At 43.0% G+C, this 22591-nt stretch overlaps 1 protein-coding gene across 1 annotated transcript in view; it reads right to left on the bottom strand.

Moving 5' to 3' along the window:
- LOC124554815 (ecdysone-induced protein 74EF) overlaps positions 1–17089 on the bottom strand; it is an 893955-nt gene extending 876866 nt beyond the window's left edge. The window contains exon 1 of the mRNA XM_047128473.1: positions 17043–17089. The gene's annotated coding sequence lies outside the window, so the exon portion shown is untranslated. The remainder of the gene's footprint in view (positions 1–17042) is intronic.
- Positions 17090–22591: the final 5502 nt, after the last annotated feature.

Below are 22591 nucleotides of genomic sequence, written 5' to 3'. Positions count from 1 at the left end.
TAAATGAGAGAAGGAGCTTAGCTGAGCGCTTAGTGTTGACTTTGCCGCGTCGAGCAACAGAAATAGAAAGGAGTGAAAGTCTCGCACAGACCCGCTGGAGCTTACGTTCGAGAAGCAGTAGTCGCAGCACGTTTGGAGCACTGCGAATTTCTTCACTTGAGTCTTTTTCTGTAAAACGCGTGAAAATCGAAAATAAAGGTTTCAGAAATGACAACATGTGCCGCCTACCTGTTACTGGATTTATTTTATCTCACAATCGTGATTTTAGCGTGTGTGTCATTTGCAAGTGATAATGCAATATGTAGTGCGTCAAAGCGTACCATTTACTGTTAACAGAACATTGTCCTCACGTCTGCCGGCCGGGATGGCCGAGCGGTTCTAGGCGCTACAGTCTGGAACCGAGAAACCGCTACGGTCGCAGGTTCGAGTCGTGCCTCGAACATGGATGTGTGTGACGTCCTTAGGTTAGTTAGGTTTCAGTAGTTCTACGTTCTATGGGACTGATGACCTCAGAAGTTAAGTCCCATAGTGCTCAGAGCCATTTGAACCATTTTTTGAACCATTTGTCCTCACGTCTAACCACATTCATATATGCTGTTGAGACAAAATATTATGAAAACCAGGTTAATAGAGTGTTTGTCCACCTTTTGAATGCAATAAGGGAGCGACTCTTCGAGGCATGGACGCCACAAGGTTTCCGGAAGTATGCGACGCCAGATGCCTACGCACAGGTCACTCAATACTCGTAAATTACGAGCCACGTGGAGTGGCCGCGCAGTGTGCGTGTCACAGACTGCGCGGCCCCTCCCGCCGGAGGTTCGAGTCCTCCCTCGGGCATGGGTGTGTGTGTTATTCTTCGCATAAGTTAGTTTAAGTTACTTTAAGTAGTGTGTAAGTCTAGGGACCGATGACCTAAGCAGTTTGGTCCCTTAGGAATTCACACACACTTGAACATTTTCGTAAATTAGAGGTCGGTGGTCTGAGGGTAGGGAGCTGCCGCCCAATGACGACCCAGAAGTATTCCAGCGGGTTCTGATCAAGTAAATATGGTGGCCAAGATATCAACGTGCTTTCACTATCACGCTCCTCAAACCTTTGTAGTACAATTACGGCCTTGTGAAATGGCTCAAATGGCTCTGAGCACTATGGGACTTAACTTCTGAGGTCATCAGTCTCCAAGAACTTAGAACTACTTAAACCTAACTAACCTAAGGACATCACACACACCCATGCCCGAGGCAGGATTCGAACCTGCGATCGTAGCTGTCGCGCGGTTCCAGACTGTAGCGCCTAGAACCGCTCGGCCGGCACGGCCTTGTGAGATGGGCAGTTAACCTGCTGGAAGATACCATGCCGTCGCATGAAGGGATGCAGGTGGTCCGTGATAATGTTGATGTAGTCCATACCTGTCAGGGTACCTTCGATTGCTACCACATATCCCAGGGAAGATCAGGTTGAAGTCTCCCAATCACATAATACTGCTCCCATCAACCTGCACCCGTGGCGTGGTGCATGTGTCGAGCAAACCTTCGCCTGGATGACGACGTATCTGAATGCGACCATCGACCTAGCGTAAGAAAAAATGTGTTTCATCCAACCAAGTGACATCCAGTCTCGATGATCCCGTGCCCACTGCAGTAGTAATTAATGATGTACATGGGTCATCGTGGGAACCAGTAGGGGTCGTCTGCTGCAGAGCTATACGTTCAACAGCTTGTTCTGAACGGTGTGCTCTGAGACATTTTTGCTTGTACTAGCTATGTATTCTGTCGTCAGATCTCCCTGTCCTCTTCACAGAGCTGGATTGCCTCAGACCTCCACGTTCTGTGTTGAGACGTGGAAATTCAACACCTTGAGAACTTGTCGTGGTTTCATAGTCTTTGAGCCACTTTCCATGGATGCTGTCGACAGCAGAACACGAACAGCCGACTAGCCTCGCCGTTTCCGATGTACTTGTTCCCAGGTGCCGGGAAAAAATAATCTGTATCTTGTAGGAGTCGCTTATGTCACTGAACCGGCCGCTGTGACCGAACGGTTCTAGGCCCTTCAAGCCCGGAACCGCGGTGCTGCTACGGTCTCAGGTTCGAATCCTGCCTCGGGCATGGTTGTGTGTGTTGTCCTGAGGTTAGTCAGATTTAAGTAATACTAAGTCTTGGGGACTGATGACCTCAGATGTTAAGCCTCCTAGTGCTTAGAGCCATTTGAACCATTCTTTTTTATGTCAGTGGAAATCCTTCTTTTTGATCTCTAAAATGATTTACCATTCGTCTCTGATCCTCTTATATACTTCTATACTTTCTTTACCACGTCACGTGCCCGTAACGCCACCAGTCAGCATTCAGTCTCACTGTGGACAGTATTTTGTCTCATCATTTACATAATAATAAACAAATTTTTCGTCGACTTTGTGAAAACAGTAAGTAATTGCCATCGAGCTCAATGTAAATCATGTGCCATTTTTACAACCATATATTCTCGAGATGTATATGGCAGTGTGGACCAATATAGATAAAAGTAATCTCAAATTTATATTATTTTTGAAAACATTACTGGAGATATCAGCGATCCAAATATAATATTTGGAAATAATTGCAACAGTCTAGATCGCAAGGCACATTTATTGAAAGGCGACCGGTTTCGGTCATCACATGATCATCTTCAGACCTACAACTTATGTCACTACCACTGGATATAAATTATAGGGGTACATTAAAAGAGCTTAAAATTAGTTATAAAATTACAAAACGTAGATATACCTATTTTGATGGAGAGTGGCTATGGACCAGGAACTGCTGAATGACAATAGTCAACTGCTGGAGAGAGAAGTACAGCTATTTCTTAAATACTGGAAGTTCCGCCTGCAGCTGACAGCATGATGTCAGCGTTAGCCAATCAGGTTTAAGTCGAGAGAATTACGTACACAGAAGGTCGGCTGTTGGACATCACCTATCGATATTCACAGCCATCTCTTTGTAAATCGCCCTGATGCTACAACTTTGGTACAGAGTACACCATCTCCATAGAAACGAACAATATCTTAATTATTTCCCTAGAGGGCAATCTATACACAACTAATGTGATGTTTATTTGCTTCCTTTTTAAAGCTTTTTTCTATTTATTTAACAACATATGTATTAAGAAGCCTTTTTTTTCTTTATTGTAAAGCTACTTTAGCGTTCGCCGCTTCGCTCGCGTAGACTGTATGACCAGCAGAATTCTTTTTATTTAATAGAATTTTTATATTGTTCACAAATTGAAATACCTTCTACGTTTTTCATACTAATTAAGGCCATATAAACATGGCGTTTTTCGAATGTGCTTCTGATCAAAAAGCGATTTTAGTAGCTGCAGTCCAAAGTTTTCGTTAATCATGCCTTTTGCGTTCTTGTGGAGATATTTCTACAGAAACTTTCATCCCCTAACAGATATTTCTTTATATGTAACCGAGAAACGTAAAAACAATTTTCATAAATTTTGCCTTAAAAATTTTGCATGCAACGAAATATTTTCTTAAAAATTTTCATCCTGTATTATACTTCCTTCGGGGTTAATTTCCAGGAACATCGGAACACATTTTTTTTTTTATTTCTAACCGAGAAGTCAAATACCAATTGTCATAGATGCAACCATAAAAATCCTTTACTAGTTCTTCAGTAATTATTTATTTTCAAAAAATCTTTCGCCCACTATTCTACCTCCTTAGTGGTTACATTTCCAAAAATGCTGAAATGCGTATTTTTTATTTTATCGAGAAGCCAAACACCAATTTTCAAGGATTTAGCTTTAAAAATGCATTTGCAATTAAATATTTTCATAAAACGTTTCACTCCCTGCTTCACCACCCTTAGGTACTGAATTCCCTAAAACAGTGACATGCGAATGTTTTATTTCTAACAGAGAAGCCAAATACAAATTTTCATAGATTTGGTTTCAAAAACATTGTACAATGAAATATTTCCATAAAAGCTTACATCCCTCGTTTCACCCCCATAGGGATGAATTTCCAAAAACAATGAAACACGTATGTTTTTATTTGTAACTCAGAAGCCAAATTTAAATTTTCATAGAATTATCCTTAAATTTTTTTTCATAATAAAGTATTCACATCCCCTGTTTCATAGCATTGGAGGTTCCATTTCTAAAACAGTGAAACACGTCTTTTTTATTCGTAACCGAGAAGTCAAATATTAGTCTACATAGATGTAGCTTTAAATGTACTTTAGTAGTTCTTTAATAATGATATATTTTCAAAAAATGCTTTCAACTACTATTTCACCCCCACAGGGGTCTAGTTTCAAAATTGCCTTAATAGCGACATTTTTCAAAACAACCCGTCATCCCCTATTTCACTCCCTTAGGATTGGAATTTCGTAAAATCCCTTCTTAAACGGCGCCAACAGTATTAGGCCCTACATTCACGCCTTCTCCCTTCAAGTTTCTGTCCTTAGGGATTTGGGCTGGGCGATGATATGTCAGTCAGTCAGGAAATTGCCTTTTATATACAGAGATTATTTTACGTATTTCTGGCGTTTTATTTACTAATAAGTACATCTTTTTGTTCATAATTCTCTCGACTTAAACCTGATTGGCTAACGCTGACATCACGCTGTCAGCTGTAGGCGGAACTACCAGTATTTAAGAAATAGTTGTACTGTTCTCTCCAGCAGCTGACTATCGTTATTCAGCAGCTCCCGCTCCATTCACAGCCATTGTCCATCAAAATGAGTATATCCACGTTTTCTTTTTCATTTTATAGCTAATTTTAAGTGCTTTTAATATATCTCTCTAATTTATATCCTGTTTTATACTAAAGTTGGAGGCTGAAGATGATCATGTTATGATTGAAATTGGTCGCCTTTCAACAAATGTGTCTTGCGATCTTGAGTATTATAATTATTATGCAATATTGTATTTTATATTTGCATCTGATGCAGACGCGAGAAACAGCAAGTGGGCGATTTGTGGTGCATCTTCACGTATTCTTTGATCTAATCAGTTGTGTATAACAACAGAGAACAGTGATAAGTATATGTCCTAATAAGAACGACTAATTGTTCTATGTAAAGTGGTAAAGAAGTAGAATGATGTCATTCGTGTGTAATACAATCATTAATGACTGAGCAATAAAATTCTCAAATTGCGGCGCCAACCTGTGTGGAAGAGAATCATGGAAAACCTAAGACGAGAAGGAAGGGCATATTACAACAGGGAAAGATCGGTACAGTCTGTCCTGTGGCTGCGAGATTGGAGTCCGGAACACAAAACATGTGGAATGTGCTTTTTCATATCCACGGAGTATAAGAGATTGGCAGATTACAGAAATGAAAGGATCAAAAACTTGCCATGGGGGCTATGCTCCGAGCGTTGAATAAATACTTATCCCATATTCCTACACGTGGTTAAGACAATTAAGACAAAATCCAGCACATTCTGTGGAATCGAGAATATTCTGTCGAAACAGCTGTGAAAAAAATCTGAATCATGATAGTTATTCCTCGTAAAGAAGGTTGCAACACAGAGGAAACAATTTTACGTAAATAACACAAGAATTTTTTTTTCACAAAGTTGTGTATACACCTAACGTTTAAGGCAGATGCTGAAAACTTCATTTGATAGTATTTCAGTGAGGACAGCAGTTCTGAAAATCTTATTTCTCTTAAATGATGTAGGGAAACTATGGAAAACTAAATCTGGATGGGCAGACGAGAATTTAAAACAGTGAATGTGAGTCCAGTGCGTTATCAATGCGCCAACTCGCTCGGTTTTTGGTCCCCTTAGAGAATTTTCTGTTTTTTTGTTTTTGACTTATTCAACTGAGGATAAAAATATGGAAACGCCATTAACATTGGGCTATAGGAAAATTCGTTGGGTAGATGGGTTATGAAAGCAGCGGTATAATAGAAGAAATTCTATGGATCTACTTCTCTGCTGGTAGTACTCCATTTCAGTCTCCATATTTTAGCAATTGAGACATTGAGACCATGACCTAATGACGAGAATACCGGAACAATCAGCAAATCTGAAATTTTGCTGCAGATGCGGAAATAAGACTTGGTATCAGCACCTACAATCTGTGGTAAATTAACTAAACAATACGTTAGTTGTTCTCATTCGTTCGCCAACTAAATGGACATGCCGCTCGTGTTGTAGTACTAGTTGGAATTGCATGACCTAGTAATGTTTCCAGGTCAACAGTGCTACAGTCGATACCCTATGTCGAAAACGTAAATTATTTGTAACATTAGCCACGCGCCTTCGTGGATCACAAAAATCGAAGATATTGTTATGAACACTATTTGGTTAGCTGGTCTTTCCGATTACATAGTTTCCGTTAGTTCTATTACGATAACAGGAAACTTCACTCTCTCTCCCTATTTCGGTTTTATCCATTTTCTTTTGGTTCAAATATCGAGCTTATAAATTAATAGCTATTTGTCGTAAGAAATGAGCCTTAACGTTTATACTTGATTATGATGTAAATAAGTTGCACTGAACCTGAATAAAATTCTCTTACAAACGGCTGTTGAAATAATATGAATTGACACGTTCAGGGGGTATATTATACAGAGTGTCCCAAAAGGAATTGTCAATATAAGTGGAAATGACAGGAACGATCACAGGAAGCCAAAAAGGTTAATACACATAGGGTCTAAAATGCAAACCTTTAAGATCTATGAGCATTTCTTCAGCTTCGACACTTTGAAACAAATGGCTTCTTCTGCAAGCTCTTTGCTTTCCATATTTTGAGAGGTAGTAGTATGGAGACCATCTGCACTAGACAATTTCTTCTTGTTTTGGTCCATAGTACCTCCTCCAGAAATATGGAAAGTAAAAAGCTTTTAGCAGAAGAGATTTGTTTCACAGTATCGAAGTTGAAGAAATGCTCATAGATCTTAAGGTACCATTTTAGAACCTATATTTACTAGACTTTTTTTATCCTAATGATCGTTCCTGTCACTTCCCTGAATATTGACTATTCCTCCTGGGACACCCTGAATATTCGACTGTGGAATCGGCCCGAACTACGGATACAATATGGGAACCTCTTTGTCAATTTCTTCGTGGACTCACTGTGTGTTGGTTATATAGAAGTCATCGAAGTCCAAGGTGATGACAGTGATGTTCGCTACAGCTGAAAAAAGATATTATCGGCGGAATCTAATAGTTGTCGAAATCTAGTCACCAGCAACCGATACTGCCAAACAATGAAGAGGATAATCACAAGTAACTGAAGAGCGAAAGCGTAACAAGAGTCCTCATAACTTATTGAACATTACAGGAAACACATCTCCGCAATGATATTCCTACGTAAACTGCGTAGATATGAAGCTACAGCCATGTACCGTTCTCAAAGTTTATGGTCGCCATCTAGAGCGTATCACACGTGGTGCCGAGACCACGTCACTTGAACTAATAACAAATAGAAGGCAACTGGTCTTGTGTATATGTGCCGGACGCCCAAATACCATTATGTGTTGACAGTCCACTTCGTGTTGTTAAGCACAAGGGAAGTTCTGCGATGGTGTGTGCAGCTGTTTCTTGGTACATCATGTGTCTCATGGCTTCTGTCCACAGATAAATTACGACCACTGTTTCTGTAGACAGGTTGGAGAGATCCGCTGACAAGAACAGTGATAGCGGTGTCTCAATCCATTTTACTACCTCTGCTGAGGAGTAATTTGTCGACCACACGGATGGGCTTTTATATATCCCCTTGCCAACCTAATCGCCCGACATGAACACTCATATCCGTCTGAGTTCCAACTTAGACCATAGATATCGGTGAGGATGTTATCCCTTGTCATTGTTGATGGAAGTATATGTTACACTGCAGACGAACGGGACACTATTGCCCTGAGAAAAACTCGCGAGTTATATGTATCCAACAGCTGATGAATCGCAAATGTACGTCCCACTGAAAGTGGTTCACTGTCGTTTGAATCATGTTAGTTGAGGTGTTATTTTGGTAATGCTCCATATACTAGTTATAGCAATGTTTCACCAAAACTGCAAGACAGAATAGAAAGGAACAGCTCGTATAGAGAAGAGTTAGAGTCGTTGATAGCGCCTCTAGAAGTTCGACGACAGTTCATAACTCGACGTCATTCTTTCAAGATTCACATCTGCAGCAAACACGCACGCTGTTTGTTTCCGGTTTGCTGCTTTTCTGACTGTGAGCCATAGGACTCAGAGTGCATGATGACCTGTGAGTACTCGGATAACGAACTTGTGCAGTAAGTCAGGAGGAATCACTCATAATACTGGACGCTCTATGGCATTCGAAAAAACCAAAGGTAGCGTTCACACGGACTGAAACCCTGCTGTCTACAAAATATTGTTTAAAACGTACAAACTACGTCCCAGTCTGGCTGAACCTTAATTTATTGCGAAATAATGCAGCCTATCTATTCACAGTATATAATGTCTATTGCGCAACATACGCACTGTTTGCCTTGATTTCACATTCGACAGCTTAATTTAACAGACATTACATCTTGTAGCAATTCAATAACATTTGTATTCTCTGCAGACACTAGTTATGTACACGCTAAGACAAAAAAGAAAAAGAAAAGAAAGACGCACCTCGAAGAAATTATCCGAATGGGAGGAAAATCAATAGATGTGATGTACATGTAGAGTCAAACAAATGATTAATATTTCAGAAAAAATAGGAGCTTCACAAATTGAGCAAGTCAATAACGTGTTAATCTACCTCTGGCCCTTATGCAAACATTGATTGATAGAGTTGTTAGAGATCCTACTGAGGGGTATCGTGCCAAATTCTGTCTACCTGACGCAAAGACACGTCTTCGGCCTGGAATCTCATTGACTGGAGTAGAATTGTCTTCAGTGATTAGTCCCGCTTCTAACTGAGCCCAATGAGCAGCGAAGATATGTCTCGTGAAGCCCTAGATAGCGGTGGGATATTAACCTTACTGTCGCCCGCCATACGGACAACAACCAGGAGTGATGGTTTGCGGTACCACTTCTTTTGATAGCAGGACCCCTTTGGTTGTCATTCGCAGCACCCTTACAGAACAGCGGCACGTCGACGATATTCTAATCCCCGTTCTACATCTACATCTACATTTATACTCCGCAAGCCACCCAACGGTGTGTGGCGGAGGGCACTTTACGTGGCACTGTCATTACCTCCCTTTCCTGTTCCAGTCCCGTATGGTTCGCGGGAAGAACGATTGTCTGAAAGCCTCCGCGCACGCTCTAATCTCTCTAATTATACATTCGTGATCTCCTCGGGAGGTATAAGTAGGGGGAAGCAATATATTCGATACCTCATCCAGAAACGCACCCTCTCGAAACCTGGCGAGCAAGCTACACCGCGATGCAGAGCGTCTCTCTTGCAGAGTCTGCCACTTGAGTTTCTTAAACATCTCCGTAACGCTATCACGGTTACCAAATAACCCTGTGACGAAACGCGCCGCTCTTCTTTGGATCTTCTCTATCTCCTCCGTCAACCCCATCTGGTACGGATCCCACACTGATGAGCAATAGTCAAGTATAGGTCGAACGAGTGTTTTGTAAGCCACCTCCTTTGTTGATGGACTACATTTTCTAAGCACTCTCCCAATGAATCTCAACCTGGTACCCGCCTTACCAACAATTAATTTTATATGATCATTCCACTTCAAATCGTTCCGCACGCATACTCCCAGATATTTTACAGAAGTAACTGCTACCAGGGTTTGTTCCGCTATCATATAATCATACAATAAAGGATCCTTCTTTCTATGTATTCGCAATACATTACATTTGTCTATGTTAAGGGTCAGTTGCCACTCCCTGCACCAAGTGCCTATCCGCTGCAGATCTTCCTGCATTTCGCTGCAATTTTCTAATGCTGCAACTTCTCTGTTTACTACAGCATCATCCGCGAAAAGGCGCATGGAACTTCCGACACTATTTACTAGGTCATTTATATGTATTGTGAAAAGCAATGGTCCCATAACACTCCCCTGTGGCACGCCAGAAGTTACTTTAACGTCTGTAGACGTCTCTCCATTGATAACAACATGCTGTGTTCTGTTTGCTAAAAACTCTTCAATCCAGTCACACAGCTGGTCTGATATTCCGTAGGCTCTTACTTTGTTTATCAGGCGACAGTGCGGAACTGTATCGAACGCCTTTCGGAAGTCAAGAAAAATAGCATCTACTTGGGAGCCTGTATCTAATACTTTCTGGGTCTCATGAACAAATAAAGCGAGTTGGGTCTCACACGATCGCTGTTTCCGGAATCCATGTTGATTCCTACAGAGTAGATTCTGGGTTTCCAGAAACGACATGATACTCGAGCAAAAAACATGTTCTAAAATTCTACAGCAGATCGACGTCAGAGATATAGGTCTATAGTTTGGCGCATCTGCTCGACGACCCTTCTTGAAGACTGGGACTACCTGTGCTCTTTTCCAATCATTTGGAACCTTCCGTTCCTCTAGAGACTTGCGGTACACGGCTGTTAGAAGGGGGAGAAGTTCTTTCGCATACTCTGTGTAGAATCGTATTGGTATCCCGTCAGGTCCAGTGGACTTTCCTCTGTTGAGTGATTCCAGTTGCTTTTCTATTCCTTGGACACTTATTTCGATGTCAGCCATTTTTTCGTTTGTGCGAGGATTTAGAGAAGGAACTGCAGTGCGGTCTTCCTCTGTGAAACAGCTTTGGAAAAGGTGTTTAGTATTTCATCTTTACGCGTGTCATCCTCTATTTCAACGCCATTATCATCCCGGAGTGTCTGGATATGCTGTTTCGAGCCACTTACTGATTTAACGTAAGACCAGAACTTCCTAGGATTTTCTGTCAAGTCGGTACATAGAATTTTACTTTCGAATTCACTGAACGCTTCACGCATAGCCCTCCTTACGCTAACTTTGACATCGTTTAGCTTCTGTTTGTCTGAGAGGTTTTGGCTGCGTTTAAACTTGGAGTGAAGCTCTCTTTGCTTTCGCAGTAGTTTCCTAACTTTGTTGTTGAACCACGATGGGATTTTCCCGTCCCTCACAGTTTTACTCGGCACGTACCTGTCTAAAACGCATTTTACAATTGCCTTGAACTTTTTCCATAAACACTCAACATTGTCAGTGTTGGAACAGAGATTTTCGTTTTGATCTGTTAGGTAGTCTGAAATCTGCCTTCTATTACTCTTGCTAAACAGATAAACCTTCCTCCCTTTTTTTATATTCCTATTAACTTCCATATTCAGGGATGCTGCAACGGCCTTATTATCACTGATTCCCTATTCTGCACATACAGAGTCGAAAAGTTCTGGTCTGTTTGTTATCAGTAGGTCCAAGATGTTATCTCCACGAGTCGGTTTTCTGTTTAATTGCTCGAGGTAATTTTCGGGTAGTGCACTCAGTATAATGTCACTCGATGCTCTGTCCGTACCACCCGTCCTAAACATCTGAGTGTCCCAGTCTATATCTGGTAAATTGAAATCTCCACCTAAGACTATAACATGCTGAGAAAATTTATGTGAAATGTATTCCAAATTTTCTCTCAGTTGTTCTGCCACTAATGCTGCTGAGTCGGGAGGTCGATAAAAGGAGCCAATTATTAACCTAGCTCGGTTGTTGAGTGTAACCTCCACCCATAATAATTCACAGGAACTATCCACTTCTACTTCACTACAGGATAAACTACTACTAACAGCGACGAACACTCCACCACCGGTTGCATGCAATCTATCCTTTCTAAACACCGTCTCTACCTTTGTAAAAACTTCGGCAGAATTTATCTCTGGCTTCAACCAGCTTTCTGTACCTATAACGATTTCAGCTTCGGTGCTTTCTATCAGTGCTTGAAGTTCCGGTACTTTATGTTGCCCCTAATGGTAAGCCATCCTGGGCTTATGTTCCAGCAAGATAATTCCTGCCCACACACGGCAAGAGCTTCTGCTGTTTGTATCCGTGCTTGCCAAACCCTACCTTGGCCAGTAAGGTTGCTGGATCTCTCCCCATTTGAGAACATTTGGATCATTATGGGCAGGGCCCTCCAATCAGCTAGGTGTCTTGGTGATCTAACCCGCCAATTGGACATAATTTGGCACAATAGCCGCCAGGAAGACATCCAACAACTCTGTCTATCAATCCCAAATCGATAAACTGCCTGCACAGGGGCAAGAGGTGGACCAACGCCCGCGCGACCGCTACGGTCGCAGGTTCGAATCCTGCCTCGGGCATGGATGTGTGTAATGTCCTTAGGTTAGTTAGGTTTAACTAGTTCTAAGTTCTAGGGGACTGATGACCTCAGAAGTTAAGTCCCACAATGCTCAGAGCCATTTGAACCATTTGGACCAACGCGTTATTGACTTGTTCAATTTGTGACGCTCTTTCTATTGCATAAATCCTTCCTTTTCTTTTCACCCTAGAAGCGTCGCTCTCTGACGTGAGATGCACCTTCCAAATGTATGGATAACAAACTGTATTGAGACTTCCTGGCAAATTATAACTGCGTGCCGGACCGGGCCGCGAACGCGGAACCCTTGCCTTCCGCGGGCAAGTGCTCTGCCGACAGAGCTAGCCAAACACGACTCAGGACCAGGTCTCACAGCTTTACCTCCGTTGTAGCTCAGTCGCTAGAGCAGTTGTCCATGAAAAGCAAAAGTCCCAGATTCCATTCATGGTTCGGCACACAATTTTAAACTGCTCATCAGCGCTACCTTCGCATCAGAGAAAAAATTAATTCTGATAGATGGCTCGAGAACGACTATTTAGCTTGCGGACGACGTTGTCCACTATCTCACAAGTGAATACTGAGAGCTGAAGATACACTTTTAGATTAATGCCGACAGCAAAAAAAATTGAAAATTTTGGATCATTGTGCTATTGTTCGACTATTTTGAAGAAAGGAATTGTACCTGTGGCACATAATTACATATTTCTAAAATTATATGTGATAGTTAACATTGCATCAAATACCGATGAGAATGTATATCAAGTTTTCAGCTAGGCAGTGTACGCGCTGTTTCTGTCTCAGATTTCGGATATCAAAAACAGCTGCGCACCGCCTACGCATAGGCTATCGAAGTGGTTGAAGTATTCGGAACAAAAGGAAATGTGATGACGTGCAGTGATCTCAGCATTTAAAATTTAGTAATTCAGTAAATCTAATCAGACTCATTATTAAATTTTGCAAGAATGTATACTGGTATTCATTTCTTAATTAATGAAAACGTTGTATCATACTGATAACGGAACACGAATGTACAGAATGAATCAAATGTACCGTCATCACTTTGGAGCAAAAGTAATGATTGCACAATTTTTTTCCTCGACGATACGGTTACTAACTTTCGAGAGGGCTCGGGGTCAGTGTTCGTCTGAAGACTATAGTATCAAAAATCTTGGTACGAAATTTTGATTCAGGTTCACAAATGACGTGAGACGGATTACTATATTTTAGACGTGGTAATTAAACCAAGGCAAACAGTGCGAATGTACACGTTAACCATTTATCCAGCAGTGAAAGACTCTCTCACACGTATATAATAGAACAATGAATCTGTCATAAGATTCGACAGCCACTTTAAGAGAAAAGCAGAGAGCTTTAATTATTTACTAGCTGCGATGTTCCTAAGGTAAGCGTTAGCTGGACCATAGCAGTGTTTCATCGTTGTGATGCATTAATACAGAGCTGGAGGTGGGAGCAGCGGCGCGAGGGAGAAACACAGCCGAGGCGGAAGCGAGCTGGCAACTGAAACAGCGCTAGGTGAATGACACTTTAAAGCTAATCGCCCGAACCGCGCAGCCACTGTCAAGAGCTTCGCCCCACGCCGATAACCTGATCAGAGTGCTACAAAACTATTCTCGTTCGATGCTCGATTGCTACCCGGAAGCTAGTCTTCCGGGAGCTGCAGACTCAAATAAAGCTAGCAGCTTTATTGTTATTGCGACCAACACCACTTCGCGGGTGCTATACGCGTATCGCGTCGAAATCTGCATTGTCGTTTTGCTCTTCACGTATCGTGCTTACTAGACCGTGTTGGTCTCTTCCACACTCCTGTTATTGGATTCGTCAAACAGTTATTGTTGCCGTGCGTAACACTGAAGGTACGTTGCAGTTTTTTGTTTCAGCGTCTCTTCTGGGAAGCATCTGCAGTACAGTTTCCATCATATGTTGGAAATGCGATTGCCAGTATCTAACAACTAGATTTCAAATTTTCATTTGGTGTAATTCCTCATTATACACCAGACTCTAATTCTTCACTCGTACACGAAAGAGTTTGGTAGAATCTCACTTTAAGCGGAATCTGATTTGTACATAGCTTTCTTTAACCATATTACGTCAATTATAGTGATAAATTTCTTAATTACAATTCCTAATTCAGTTTCCTGTACAAACTGAACACAGCGAGAACTTATATTGGGGCAATTTAGTCAAGACTGTATTAGAAACAGAAAAGAGCTATAGGAAATGTTAATAAACAGTACGATTATGTTTTGCTGTTTCTTTCTCTGCAGCTTGGTAGCTTCCGCTTCGATGTGATGCTCTTTCTACTGACATGCAAACCGAGTGGTTATTTTCGAAGCATTTGTCTCGAATACAACTATCACAGGCGAACCAGAGCAGTTCGTCTGTTGTAATGACTAGACACGAATTTTAGAAGGCGGTGAGTGAAACGCATTAACGCATAGGGATACAGAATGTACTTCGGGTTCATGAACTGTTGCGTTGCGTAGCAGCGTTAATTGCATTAGCAAAAGATCGCACCTGCCTGAAATATCTCCTGAGGCAACGAAACGAAAATACTGACGTCAGCAACAGGCATGCTAGGTGATTTTGCAGCACAGCTTGCCCGCCAATTGCGTAATGCGTTTCCGCGGCGACAGCGACGCGATCTGCGCAGCGTCGTATACAAAACGAACAGCGTCGCACGGTAAACTTCGGGCGCGTTTAGTATTGTCGGCAGGTCGCAGGATCAGGAATTGTTGGCGCGGGAGAGAAAAGTCGTGCCTTATAAATAGCGTTCGATGCAACGTAAGGCCGCTTTAAAGAGATAGACTGTAGAAGCTGACATGAGCGCTAGCTAGGGCGTTGACCCGGCAGCGCGCCAGCGCTACAACACAGGTATAGCCAGCCGCCTATGCTCTCGCTCGCATGCCTACGGCTGCTGTTTCATTTCTTACGTTGCAACAACTGTACACACACTGAAAGCGTTATATACGAAAGTGGTGAGGTTTCGAAGCAAAGGCGCACTAGCCTGAGACGAATGCGGAGTTCTTTTTCAGGAGTTTACTTCGCAGTTATCTTTGCCTTTCGATGGCACTGTGAAGGTTGCTTAGTGTACAACTCCGTTCGTCGTCCACGGACAGTCTTTCGAATGACATTTGAATGTTGTTGACGAGAGTAACTGAAATAATGTAGCAGAGAAAAATTGCTAATAGATGCGCAAATTGTATGGAACTGAACTTATTTATTGCACTAAGCACAAATGCGATGTCTAAGTAGAAGTAACCGAGACAAAAAAGAAATTTATGAATGTATCACGACTCACTCGCAAGGCAACCCAGGAGCAGGGAATCTCAGAGAGACAACCCAAGAGCATGGAATCTCACCGTGACCTTGAGATAAGGACGAAATAATCCGATTTGCAAGGTGATTTGGGTTAAGCCGGCGAGGGGCTTCTGGCTGCATTCATTGCGGCTAGTCGTTACAGGCGCATCACTTAGCAGACTTCTCTGGCGCAACGGCGAGTTGCCGGCATTCCACGGAAAAATTACAAGCCAGCAACGACGCAGCCGCCGAGGTCATTCCTTCGGAGGTCAGACGCGCGCGCTACGAGATAACAAATACCCCGCGTGCTACCTCGCTGTGCGAAAGGCAGCTTTCTCTGCTCGGATATTATCGAAAGCTCTCTCGTTTGTGCACAGCGATAGACAGGGACGTGCAGCGTTTGTAGCGATTCGTTAATTTGCCAGGTTCAAAAATGGCTCTGAGCACTATGGGACTTAACATCTATGGTCATCAGTCCCCTAGAACTTAGAACTACTTAAACCTAACTAACCTAAGGACAGCACACAACACCCAGTCATCACGAGGCAGAGACAATTTGCCAGGCGCTGCCAAGTAAAGACGAGAATGCGAGGCGGAAGACTTGCAAGAAAAACACTCGGTGCAAATAATTTTTCGTTTTTCTTTCACGTACGTTAAGTCAGTTGATTTAACGCGATGCGTTGAGAAGATTTCCCGGCTGCTGTTGCTCACAGTCGCCATGCGGTTGTGCGAATCGAGAGGGAAGAGTAAACATTGTTATTATAAACAATGGCTGTAAATAGAACCTCTGCTTTTACATTAGAGGACCGGCATGGCAACAGCGTTCGTAGAACATTCCACGTGCCGACTAAAACTGTAGCTTGCAGCCAGGGCTAAGGTGTACAGACGCCCGAGCTTCAAAAAGTAACGTACGACGACCACGTGACCCGCACAGGATTCTACGTGGAAGCGTCTTTTGTCTATCGCCCACAGCGAAAGCTCAGTTTGCTTTAACTTGTGTGCGAACGATTCCCCACTTCTTGGGCACTGGTTGGGAAGGCAGAATGATGCTCAGTGTATCCCAAACATTAATCGGCGCGGACTGTCCCGCTTTAAACGGCCGTCCGGGTCATTGACACCGCGTGACAATACGTTTAGGGATTAGTGGTCGCGGTGCCGCGCAATTGTCAATCGCGCAATCGAGGCACAGACGTTAGTTCTAGACGCGTTCACTGCAAGCGCAGCGTAACGCAGTCGGTAATAGTGCGTGCTTTATGCGTGCACCGAGGACGCACGCCGAGTCACGTGCGCGCACCGCGACTTTCACACCGGCGGACGCGCACGTTATTTCAGCGGCGGCAAAACACTGTCGCGCAGTAGCACACAAAATAAATAAACGGCCGAGGTCGGGACGCGCTGCGTGTCGAGCCGGCGACGCGAATACATATATTCGGGCGTTATCTGGGGGCGGCCGATAAGAAAAAGCGCTCGGGAAGGAGCGCGGGTCATCGGCCGCGGCCGGCGGAAAACAGAAAAATTGCGTGCCGCGAACTTACCGGAGCGTGGAGCGTGGAGCGCGCCGCGCCGCACATACACACCGTACACACTCTGCCAACAGACTGCGCCCGCGCTCCCTCTACAGCTGCCCGGCTCGCCGTGACGTCACCAAACTTTGACATTTCAGTCATTCACCTCGGCGGAGGTGGTGGCGGGGGAGGGGGGCCGCGCGGCTGGTGAAGGGGGGAGGGGGGCGAAGGGGAGGGGCCGCTCCGCCCGCCGCCGCTGCCGCCGCCACCGACACTCAGCTGTTTTAGAACGCGCACGCATCGATTCGAGAGCAATGACTGATTCCCGCTCTATTAATAATGCGCCGGCGGCCGTGTCGTCACGCAGTGTCCTTCTGGTTTCCTCGGCCGGCGCGCGCACTGGCCTCTGCTCAGGGTGCGTCGCATCTCGCGCGCTGTGGGTGTCGGTCTTGGTCTGACCCTCACCTTTACAGGTTTGCGCTGTTTCGTGCGTGCACTGAGTATATGTGGGGCCGTGCGCTATTCACTATATTGCATCTCAATATCAGGCTCGTCGACTACAGCGTTTATTCTGCCTCTGCACGTCTTTTGACGGTGAAACGCCTTTTGTATTACAATTTAAAGCCATATTGGCTGTCAATGGACAGTGACTGTTTCAAAACCATGGAAAATATGTTGACTTACTGAAAGTGTTTAATGAATCAAATTTTCGAAATATAATTTTCATTCTTCAAGCTACTGTGGCTATAGCGAAGAATATAGACGGAACATGACACAGTGTTGAAGTAGACAACGACGTCAAAGTACTGCATACTTTAGAAGAAAGCTGGAAAATTTACATCTTGAAGGAAATGGAATATTTCAATCTAGAGCCAAAACTGGAAAAACGACAGCCTCAGTGAAATCACAGATTTTAAGAACTCACATTTCTTCACCAAACTGAACTGTTGAAACAGAAAATACGGAGAAGTTAACAGCATATATATAAATTTGAGGCCGGCCGTATGGCCGAGCGGTTCTAGGCGCTTCAGTTTGGAACCGCTCTGCTGCTACGGTCCCAGGTTCGAATCCTGCCTCAGGCATGGATGTGTGTGATGTCCTTAGGTTAGTTGGGTTAAGTAGTTGTAAGTCTAGGCGACTGATGACCTCAGACGTTGAGACCCATAGTGCTTAGAGCCATCTGAACCATTTAAATTTGGGCTCCAATAGCAATATCTTTGTAATACTTTAAAATAATTTTTATATTGTCATTCTAACATCAGATTGTCACCGCCTCTCCTCTACATATAAAAAAAGAGTGCCCGTTTGCTTGTTTGTTTGTAATTCAAACAAATGTGTAGTTTTATTCCGATCTTGATGAAATTTTGCGACCTTCAAGGCAAGAAGATGATCACCGTCTACATAATATTTCGTAATCTGACTAAAACATAATGTGTATGCAATATATAAAGGAGAAAGGTTGTTACCAAAAATCTCTAACAGTTCTCGGTCGATTTACTTCAGATTTCTACTCGATCCCCTAATGAACATTTGGGAGAGCATAGGTTACATATTTTTAATATACGCAATATACGGGGTGCCAGTTACTGAACTATATGAAAAATTGTAAATTAGTTATAAAGTACAGCGTGCACACACTTTATTTGACATGTAAACGTCACAACAGATATTTATGTGCGATATGCATGCCATCATTGGCGATGATGTGGCGCAGACGAATAGCGAAACTCTGCATGACCCGCTGAGGTATCGGAACTTCGATGCTGCCGATGACCTCCTGAATGGCTGTTTTCACTTCAGCAATGGTTTTGGGGCTATTGCTGTACACCTTATCTTTAATATAGCCCAAAAAAGAAGGAGTCGCATGTGTTCAGATGAGAATATGGCAGCCAAACGAGACCCATGCTAGTCGCCTCTGGGTACCCTAGAGCGCCAGAATGCGGTCCCCAAAATGGTCCTCCAGGACATCAAGCATCCTCTTGCTTCGGTAGGGTTGAGGGCCGTGTTGAATGAACCACATCTTGTCGAAATCAGGGTCACTTTGGATAATGGGGATGAAATCATCTTTCAAAATCTTCACGTACCGTTCGGTAGTCACCTTGCCATCAAGCAGTTTCGCATCAGTTATTCCGTGACTGGACATGCACATCACACAGTCACCATTGAGAGTGAAGAGACATCTCGACCGCGAAATCCGGATTCTCAGTCCCCCAAATGCGCCAATTTTGCTTATTGACGAACCCATCCAAATGAAAGTGGGCTTCGTCGCTAAACCAATCTATACATGGATACACCAATTCCCATCATGCCCCGCCAACAACCGTGCTATTTGAAACATCCTAACGCAAACCGCTCAGAAGTTATGACGATTTTATTTCATATAGTTCAATAATTGCCACCCTGTATGTATAAAGGAGAAACTTTGTTACCAAACATCTCGAAAAGCATTCGACCGATTTACTTCAAAGGTCTTGGCCGATTTACTTCAGATTTCTACATTCAGATGAAACAGTGAAGAAAATTCATGAAAAATTAAACTTCCAAACAAACGATAGTAGCATCAGACGTCACTAACCGCGGGACGAGCGACAGCTCGAAAAGTGAACAGAAAAACGATTTGCCAACTCTTATTTATTGATTAGTTGCCGTTGTTACATTTACAGTGGAACAGGCTGGTCGTTAAAAACTATTGCCAAAAGTAAACTTCACGGAATATGCCGCAGGTGAAGACATATTCATTCTTCGCGTCCCGTGGATACTCAGTGGTTGAAATATGCCCTTCGATTTAAAGCGATTACAGTTTCCCATGGGGTCTGCATTCACTGTGAGTATCAACATGGCTCAGGGTCGATCACTTTGTGTAGCGGATATTAAACATTCCGGGCAACGTCGGGAACTGAAGCTGGTATTGTAATACATGTCGTTGATCAACACCAGAGATGGGACAGCAAGAAGTGCAGAAGACAGTGAAAGTGAATGCTAACACCAGGATCGACACATCGATAGTTAAATCGAAACAAGATTTGATTTGACGGTCATCTTGTTTCTATTGTACAATAGAGTTGATGGTGCTGTCGTGTTTTAAGTGTCCCTTGCAAGTTTACGACCAGTGGTTAACAAGATGCAGAAGCCATAAAAGTGGAGCTACCTGACTGCCATTTCATATAAACACACTGGGTGAGTATTTCAGATTTTTCATGTGAACAGCAGACCAATAAACGAAGTAAATATTCCCTCGTATTACGTATCCCTTCTCATTCTCCGCAAGAGAGCACAGAACATGCCAAGACTGTACAAAACGACTTCAATATCTATGCCCACTTTTGTTAAACGTTTTCGTATTACCACTGTAGCCTGAAGCTCTAAATTTGTTGCTACGTTATATGGTTTAAGAATGTCTACAAACTTTGTGACTGTTGTGGTCTCTGAAAAACCTTTACATACCTCCTATATTCACTGAGATAGTCAGCTATGGTACTGAAAAGGATCCAGATACTGTTTCACGTGTGGAGGATTTAGCCTTCATTCCTGCCATTTTCCAGCTAAAGCTGGTTGGTATGGAAGTCGCTAAAGAGACTAATATCTGGAGTGGCAAGTTCCAAGAACAATATGAGGAAATGTGGCTTTAATGTTGATGACACAAATTGTGAATGCAGACATGAGCGAACCACAAGCCGCATGCTTCAATGACGTCTGTGCCCGACATCATCCCCGGAGGATAGCTGTCATTTATATCCTCCCGAGATTCTCGTAGGTTGCAAAGTTATGAGCACATGTGTTATGAAGAAACAAGTTCACCACGTGTGTTCTATTTTCCCAGTCTAATTTGGCTATTTCCTGATCTGACTGTGTGCTGGTATTTTTCTGAGACGAGAATAATAATAATAATATCGACCATCCAAGTTCTGCTTCCATTTCTGCAAATGCCGTGTTACGTCTCCTGACAGGCAGATAGAGGAGGTTCTTTTTCTTGAGCGCAGGGTCGGCATGGTTATTAACGGATCTGGCGTGGTTAATTAAGAAGTGGGCAAATGCCCTTCCTGTCGTCACCTGTTACCCTCGGGGCGGAATGTGTGTACCACAATCGTCTGCGTGTAGCGCCAATCATGTGAAAATGAGTAAAACTTTCTAAATGCCTGCGAATCATTAATTGAGGTGGGACTTGGGTAACAGCCCGGTATTCTCCTAGTGGGATGTGGGAAACCACCTAAATACCACACCCAGGCTGGCCGACACACCGATCCCCGTCGTTAATCCGCCAAGGCGGATCTTATGCGGGCCCGGCGCATCTCCCAGTCCCGAAAGAGGCGCCTTAACACGCACGGGTGTCCATATGGATTAAGCAGATAGAAGAACTCGGCAGTATAAAATTCTTCGTATTACAACTTGCTAATAAATTCAGTTGGGAGGAACATACCACAGAACTTCTGAAACGGCTGAACAGATCTTTGTGTGCAATTCCAGTGTTCTCAGACATAGGTGGTATAAAAATAAAAAAGATGGCAAACATCGCTTGCTTCCATTCCGTAATATCATAATGAACTGCTTTTTGGGTAACTCGTCAAGCAAAGTTAAAGTATTGGCTCTGAGCACTATGGGACGTTATGGTTATCAGTCCCCTAGAAAAAGCTAAAGTATTCTGAGTAAAAAATACGTAATATGAATTATTTGTGATATGTACAAATGAACGTCCTGAAAGACCTCTTCAAGGAACTGGGGATATTAATACCTGCTTCCTAACACATTTATTTCACAATGGGTTTTGTCACAAATAACAGGTATAACCCTTCCCAACCAACAGCTCGGTTCATAGAATCATCTCTTCACTATGGGTATATCGAACAAAAGGTATATCTAACCGCCGGCCGCGGTGGTCTCGCGGTTCTAGGCGCGCAGTCCGGAACCGTGTGACTGCTACGGTCGCAGGTTCGAATCCCGCCTCGGGCATGGATGTGTGTGATGTCCTTAGGTTGGTTAGGTTTAAGTAGTTCTAAGTTCTAGGGGACTGATGACCACAGCTGTTAAGTCCCATAGTGCTCAGAGCCATTTGAACCATTTCATATCTAACCAAAAGTATAGCTAACAGCCATTATGGAGAACACTTTTCTGTTGTGGGTACCCTTGAAAAGATTACGTGTAGTCCTACTGTTAAACCATATACTGGTGTTGTCTACACAGGAAATCCCTCTTGTCTAATCTTTTCCATGTCACAGAGGGCAGTGGCGAAGTAACAAGAAACTCAACTCAGAACCTCACCAGTTCGAACTAAAGAAATCGAGATGATTGCTAACAGTCAATTAGTAACAGCGTGTAATTTAGATGCTTAGAGATTCTAAACAACAATCTTTGCAAGAAACAAATAATTTTAGCAATACATAATTTAGTCATTCTAAGGGTAATCATAATGTTGTAATTAGCTCCTCGCAAAAATGAAGTTAGATAATTAAATTTTTTATATGTTTCCAGTTATATATCACCAATATTGGTACACACTGAAAGTCTTGCACCACAGCACCATAGCACTCCGCCAGGGTAACCAAAACAAAAGTGGTGTATCATTAGGGCACTCGTTCTCTGCG

This window comes from Schistocerca americana, chromosome X (assembly GCF_021461395.2).
Source record: "Schistocerca americana isolate TAMUIC-IGC-003095 chromosome X, iqSchAmer2.1, whole genome shotgun sequence".
In the NCBI taxonomy this organism is placed as follows: Eukaryota; Metazoa; Arthropoda; class Insecta; order Orthoptera; family Acrididae; genus Schistocerca; species Schistocerca americana.
This window is presented reverse-complemented; position numbering and strand designations above follow the sequence as displayed.